This window comes from Chroicocephalus ridibundus, chromosome 6 (genome assembly GCF_963924245.1).
Source record: "Chroicocephalus ridibundus chromosome 6, bChrRid1.1, whole genome shotgun sequence".
NCBI classification, from domain to species: domain Eukaryota; kingdom Metazoa; phylum Chordata; class Aves; order Charadriiformes; family Laridae; genus Chroicocephalus; species Chroicocephalus ridibundus.
Genome location: NC_086289.1, coordinates 15,548,496 through 15,554,125, shown reverse-complemented (window position 1 = coordinate 15,554,125; position 5,630 = coordinate 15,548,496).

Here is a 5,630-nt window from a genome sequence, read left to right as displayed (position 1 = left end):
GGTACCTGAGCCCAGCCCCGGGACCAGGAGGACCTGGCACAGGTACAGCAGAGCACGATGCCACGGTCGGTGGCCTGAAGCATCCCCCTTCGTCTTTTGCCCCCACCTCCATCATCCATGAGCTCTTGAGTGTAGAAATCTCCTGTGGGGGTTACATTCCTCCTGCTCCCTGCCTTAGGACATGTGTCCCTCTGGGTCCCAGACCTCCTACAGCAGCACACATGGGCCCTGTGTCACTCAGCCCCACTGTGACATGCTCTCCGGGTGTTTTGGCAGTAAGTCCTGTTTGCTTTCCTGGCTGGGCTGGATATCCAGCCCACCAACATGGCCAAATTGAGAGCTGAGCTTTGGGGGGACACCTATTTCAGCTGCCACCCCAATCCCCCCACTGCTGAGGTGGGAGCTCAGCACAGCTGTAAACCTTGATATTTGAGTACCCACCGAGCAGCTGCTCCTCGTCCTGGGATGACGCCAGCCTGACCTGCCAGCCCAGGTGGTCTGAGTGGGGTGGGGGAGCCCTGGGGGATGCTGTAAAAAACACCTGCCCCCCTCCTGATAAGGTGATAAGGATATGTAGCGATAGGATGAGGGCCAATGGTTTTAAACTAGAGCAGGGTAGGTTTAGATTAGCCATTAGGATGAAGCTCTTTACAATGAGGGTGGTGAGACACTGGAACAGGTTGCCCAGAGAGGTGGTGGTGGCCCCATCCCTGGAGACATTCAGGGCCAGGCTTGATGAGGCTCTGAGCAATCTGATCTAGATGAAGATGTCCCTGCTTACTGCAGGGGGGTTGGACTAGATGACCTTTAAAGGTCCCTTCCAACCCAACACATTCTAGGATTCTATGATAAGGGAGAACATTTTAAAAAATACCCAGAGCACAAGAAGAACAAGGTTTTTTGACTCCTGAAGCTCTGTGGGAGGGTTTGCACAACACAGTGATTCCCTTGCTGTCCTCTGCTTGGGCAGGACCCGTGCGTCTGCCCCCGCAGGGGTGGCACTGCCGTGGCTGGTTGTCATCGGTGCTCCCGAGGCTGGGGTTTCCCTGCCCCGGCAGGAGCCCAGCTTTGCCCGGGCAGAGGAGGGGAAACCGGCAACAAACTTGAGCATGGTCCCATTGCTTGGAGGGCTCCCAACCTTGGCTGTAATGCAGGAGGTCCCTGCTTGACCAGTCTCCTGATTCTCCTGATTTGGCTTTATTTTGCTGGGAGGAGCTCTCTCTACAGTGTATTTTCCATGCAGCACGTGGTGGTTTGGCTGGGGACTTACCCACAGGGTGACACGTGTGACCCCCAGGGGCAGTGCAGGGTCCTGAGGCTAAGAGACAGTCCCTGGGGTGAAACCTGCGTCCCCGCGAGATGTCTGCACAAACCTCTCCCCTGACAGCGCCTCTGAGACAGAGCCAGGGCCAGGTTTTGGCCAATGTTTGTATTGCTCTTGCACGGAGTTAAACGCCACCAATGTTGCCCAGATTTCAGGTTGGTGCTGCGTATGTGACACAGCCTCGTGGCACCCCACCTTTGCTCTCTGCTGGGGAAGGATGAGGAGGGGGCAAACCGTATCCGTGTAAGACATTAGAGCTTTCCCCCAGAGAGCAATGTCTGCCTGCTCGCCTGCGCTGGGAAGGGCTTGCTTTCGGTGGGCTGTGTTGCCAAGGGCTGGGGTGTCCTGGCTGCCACCCCTTGGCCGGACACACAGGGCTCCGCGAGCCTCTCCTGGCTCTGCCGGCCCATCCCGCAGGGGCAATGGGTCTGTCACGGTCCCGCCAGGCTTCCTGATACTGTTTGCAAACTGAGGAGTCCGCTGGTGTCCAGACTGACGCTTGTGCTCTCCAGCCGATAACGCACATTCCTGCTCCCCGCTTCTCGTCCGAGGAGCATTACCCGTGCGGGGCTGCAGGGAAAGCTCGCATCCCTGCCAGCAGCCCCGCCCCGAGATATTTGTCATGTCCTTCACATGACCCCATTGCAGGTGATTTTGCAACATTGTGGGAGTGATTTTTGGATTTTTTTTTTTTAGGGTCCTTCTTAGGGCTAAGCTGGATTCAGGCAACAGCAGCTTGTGGCTTGCACCGCCCTCCAGTGTTGGCCACTGACAGGTCCGGGTGCAGCATCCAAAGCTCAGCCCGGCTGGGGAAGCACGTCCTCTGGTCTGAACCTGCTGCAGAAGCAGGAGCTCGGTGCATTCCCAGCTGGCTCTCAGCGAAGGTGATTTGTTTGAAATCATTTCCATGGCCTCTGCACTTCTTCTGGCCGCTGGCTTCAGGAGAGCAGGTTAAATCTACGATGGTAGCCAGCAGCAGAGGCTGAGAGCTTCATTCAAAAGAAGCTGTTGGAGGACATTGCTCAGCTCTCACGCTGAGCAGGCCTAAAATTAGATCTGGGATGTAAAAGTTGGTGAGTATGGATAGGTGAGTCCAGCTCCAGATTAGCAGCTTTTGCTAAAGCTGGCATGCTCCCGCTGAAAATGGTTGCCATTTGGGATCAGTTTTGCTCCAGCAATATTTCAAGTTTGTCAACTCCCCTTTGAAGGCCTGGGCAGATGGAAGGGGCATGGGGAGCTGTAAATAAGTGGGAGCTTTAAAAAACTCCCTGAAATGACCAATAAATCCCCTAGAACATGACAAGGATCACTCACGAATCCCTCCAGAAGAAAGCCAACTCTGTGCTGAAAACAAAAAGAACTTGGAAAAGCAGGACACGTGGTGCCTGGGCAGGAAGCAGCCTTCATCTGAGCCTCCTTCTCCACTACCCAAGGACAGTGATGTCCCCTCGCAGGTCCCCGTGCCACCCACTCCCCATGCCTTGCCATGTCGTGCCCGGAATTGTGGGGCTGCAAGCGGCAAAGCAGAAGAAATGGAGAGTCTGAGCCTTCAGACTGCTTGGCACAAGGTAAATAACAATGCGCTGGATCCACCCTGTGGGGTGCGAAGTCCCTTGGCGTCACCCAGGTCAGGTCTGGCGAGGGCTGGAGGCTGCAGGGACCTTCCCCGCACATGGAGAAGATGGGAAAAGCCCACCAGTGTGGCCTCTCACGGTGTCTGCAAGGTACCAGCAGGGCTGGATCCAGCCACGTGGAGACACCCTGATGGCCATGCTGAAGCTCCTCTCTCAGGGACTGGACTGAAGGCGCTGGTGAGGGTATCTACTCCCCATAGGTCTGACCACATCTGTGGATGCACTTCAGGTCTCTGTGGAGAGGATGGGCAACGAGTTGCCGCTTGCACAGCTCCTTCTCCTGCACCCCAGTGCAAGGGGGATGAAGGTGTGGGGTGGGCAGAGGTGGGGAGGGAGACAGGACCTACCTCCTTGCCGGGGCGCTGGGAGGGGGGCAAGGGGTGTGCAGGCAGCTGGGCAGATGTGGGGACACCCAGCTACAGTGGATGGGGGGCCACTGGGGAGGTGTGGGTCCGTTGGGAGAAGTGCCTGCATGCGCAGCCCGGGCACCCCGTCCCGGGGCCATGGGGTGCTCATCCTCACTGTGTACCCCATGGCAGGGGGCTCACAGCTCCTTTCCCCCAGCAGGTGCTGGATGTGGCCCTCTCCCACCCTCGCTGGCAGTTGTGGCCATCTCCTTGCCATCAAGGGCACAACCATCGGTGTGCTCAGTGAGTACGGATGGCCATGTCCCCCCTGCCTTGGCGGGGGGAAGGTCTGGCACACCCCTCCCCAACAGCTGCCTTTCCCCAGCCCCATCCCAAAGCAAGTCGCTGCTTCCCACAAGCATCCCAGGGACCCCCTCATGCACTGTTCAACCCCCCCCCCCCATGGCCACCCCCTTTCTGTCCCCACAGGACCTGGTGGCCGGTGTCAGCGTCCCGGCTCTGCGGTGGCTGAGCGTCTTCCTGGGGTGACACCGTCCCGGCGCCTCTCCGCCACGCAGTGCTCCCCCCCCCGCCTCGCACGCTGCAGCAGATGGTGGAGGTGACATTTGTCTGCGAGTGACGTGCTTGACAGTGGCCGTGTCCTCTGCCTCCTCCCTTCGCCTTGGATGGAGGAGCCGTGAGCCCACCTGGCAGAAGTGAGACGGGCAGGCACAGGTTGGTAGGGGGGTTGTCCCCTCCAGCCCCCCCCACCTCTCATGCAAACCCCCTGACATCTGCGCCTCTCATCTCCCTGCATCCCCCCACGTCCCCTCTCCCATGGGGCTGGGGCAGCGGGGTGGCCAGAGGGCCACCATCCCCAAGGGCGAGCGCCCGTCACTGCGGGGTGTTTGAAGGGGGGGATCTGAGAAGGGGGGGGTGGGGGACGGGCACCGGGGACTCCTGTTCGTTCTTCGTTTTCTGCCTTAATTAGAACCCGGAGAGACCAGGCGAAATCGCATTAGCGCGGGGCCCCGGTGCGCTGAGCCATCCATCTTTTTTTATTACAGCGTAATGGGGCTGCTCGCGAGGCGCCGTGCGATTTGTCACAGGCCTCGTTCCCTGATAACGGGCATTTGTCATCACTTTCTTCCCGTGTTAATGTCATCATCGGCGAGCTGACAGGCAGACCCGTTGAGGGAGCACTGGCGACAGACCACATCCGTCAACCTAATATTTCCATGGCTGTGGGGATCAGCCGGGCTGCGAACACACATTAAAGTGCTTATGAGGGGAGAAAAAAAAAAAAAAAAAATAAAAAAGCCGTTGTCATTAATTAAAATGTTAGTGTGAGCGTGTGCGCGGGTGGTGCTGCGTGGGGACAGGGTTGGGGGGGGCGGGCTGCGGCACGGGGGGACACGGGGTGGCGCGGGTGCGATGCGGTGGCCTTTTAACGTAGCGCGCATCAGCTCCTGAAACCCATTTAAAAGATATTTGGGACTGGGGAATCGGCGGCGAGCGCAGTGGAAAGGTCATTGTTAATAAGGGGGAGCGTGCGGGGAGGGCACGGGCGGCCGGTGGAGGACGACAGAGACGGTCACCCCCCGGCACCTGCTGGGGTGTGTGTGTGTGTGTGTGTGGTGTGTGTGTTTGTGTCCTGTGGGGTGTATTTGAGCCACTCATGTCACGAAGTGAGCGGCCTCAGCGCTGCATGGCAGCAGGACGGGGTGGGGGGAAGGTGACCCCCGCAGTGGGGTTGTCCTGCGGCTGGGCAAGGGCAGGAGTGGGGCGTGGGGTGGGCTGGGGGTCAAGACTCGGTGGGGGGGGGGGGGGGCAAGTGTCCCACTGCAAGCTGGGCACATGGTTGTCCCAGGAGGGTGCAAGCCCACTGTGAGGGGTCGGAGCAGTCTGGAGGGTCAAACCCGTGACAACCCCCCCATCAGCAGCCAGGGAGGACCCTGCCCCAGGCCCCCGGGCCAGCGCAGCAGCAAGGGGGCTCAGGTCCTCATCCCATAGTATTTGGTTGTTGCCATGGAAACAGGCGGTGGTGATGGGGAGGGGTGTGGGTGGGCAGTGGGGGGGTTTGTGACACCCCGGGTTTTCGGGGATGGGCAGTCTGTTTTCTGTGCTTTTCTGGGATTCCTGTGATCATACATAGCTGGAAGGTTTGGGTGGGTGGTTTTTTGGCTTGTTGGTTTTTTTGTTTGTTTGTTTGTTGTTTTGTTTGTTTTTTTTTAAATTAGCTTTTGGGGTGTTTGGGAGGATTTTGGGGTGGGTGCCTCTTAGCCAGCTCTGCCCACTGCCCTCCCGCCATGTCCTGGTACAACC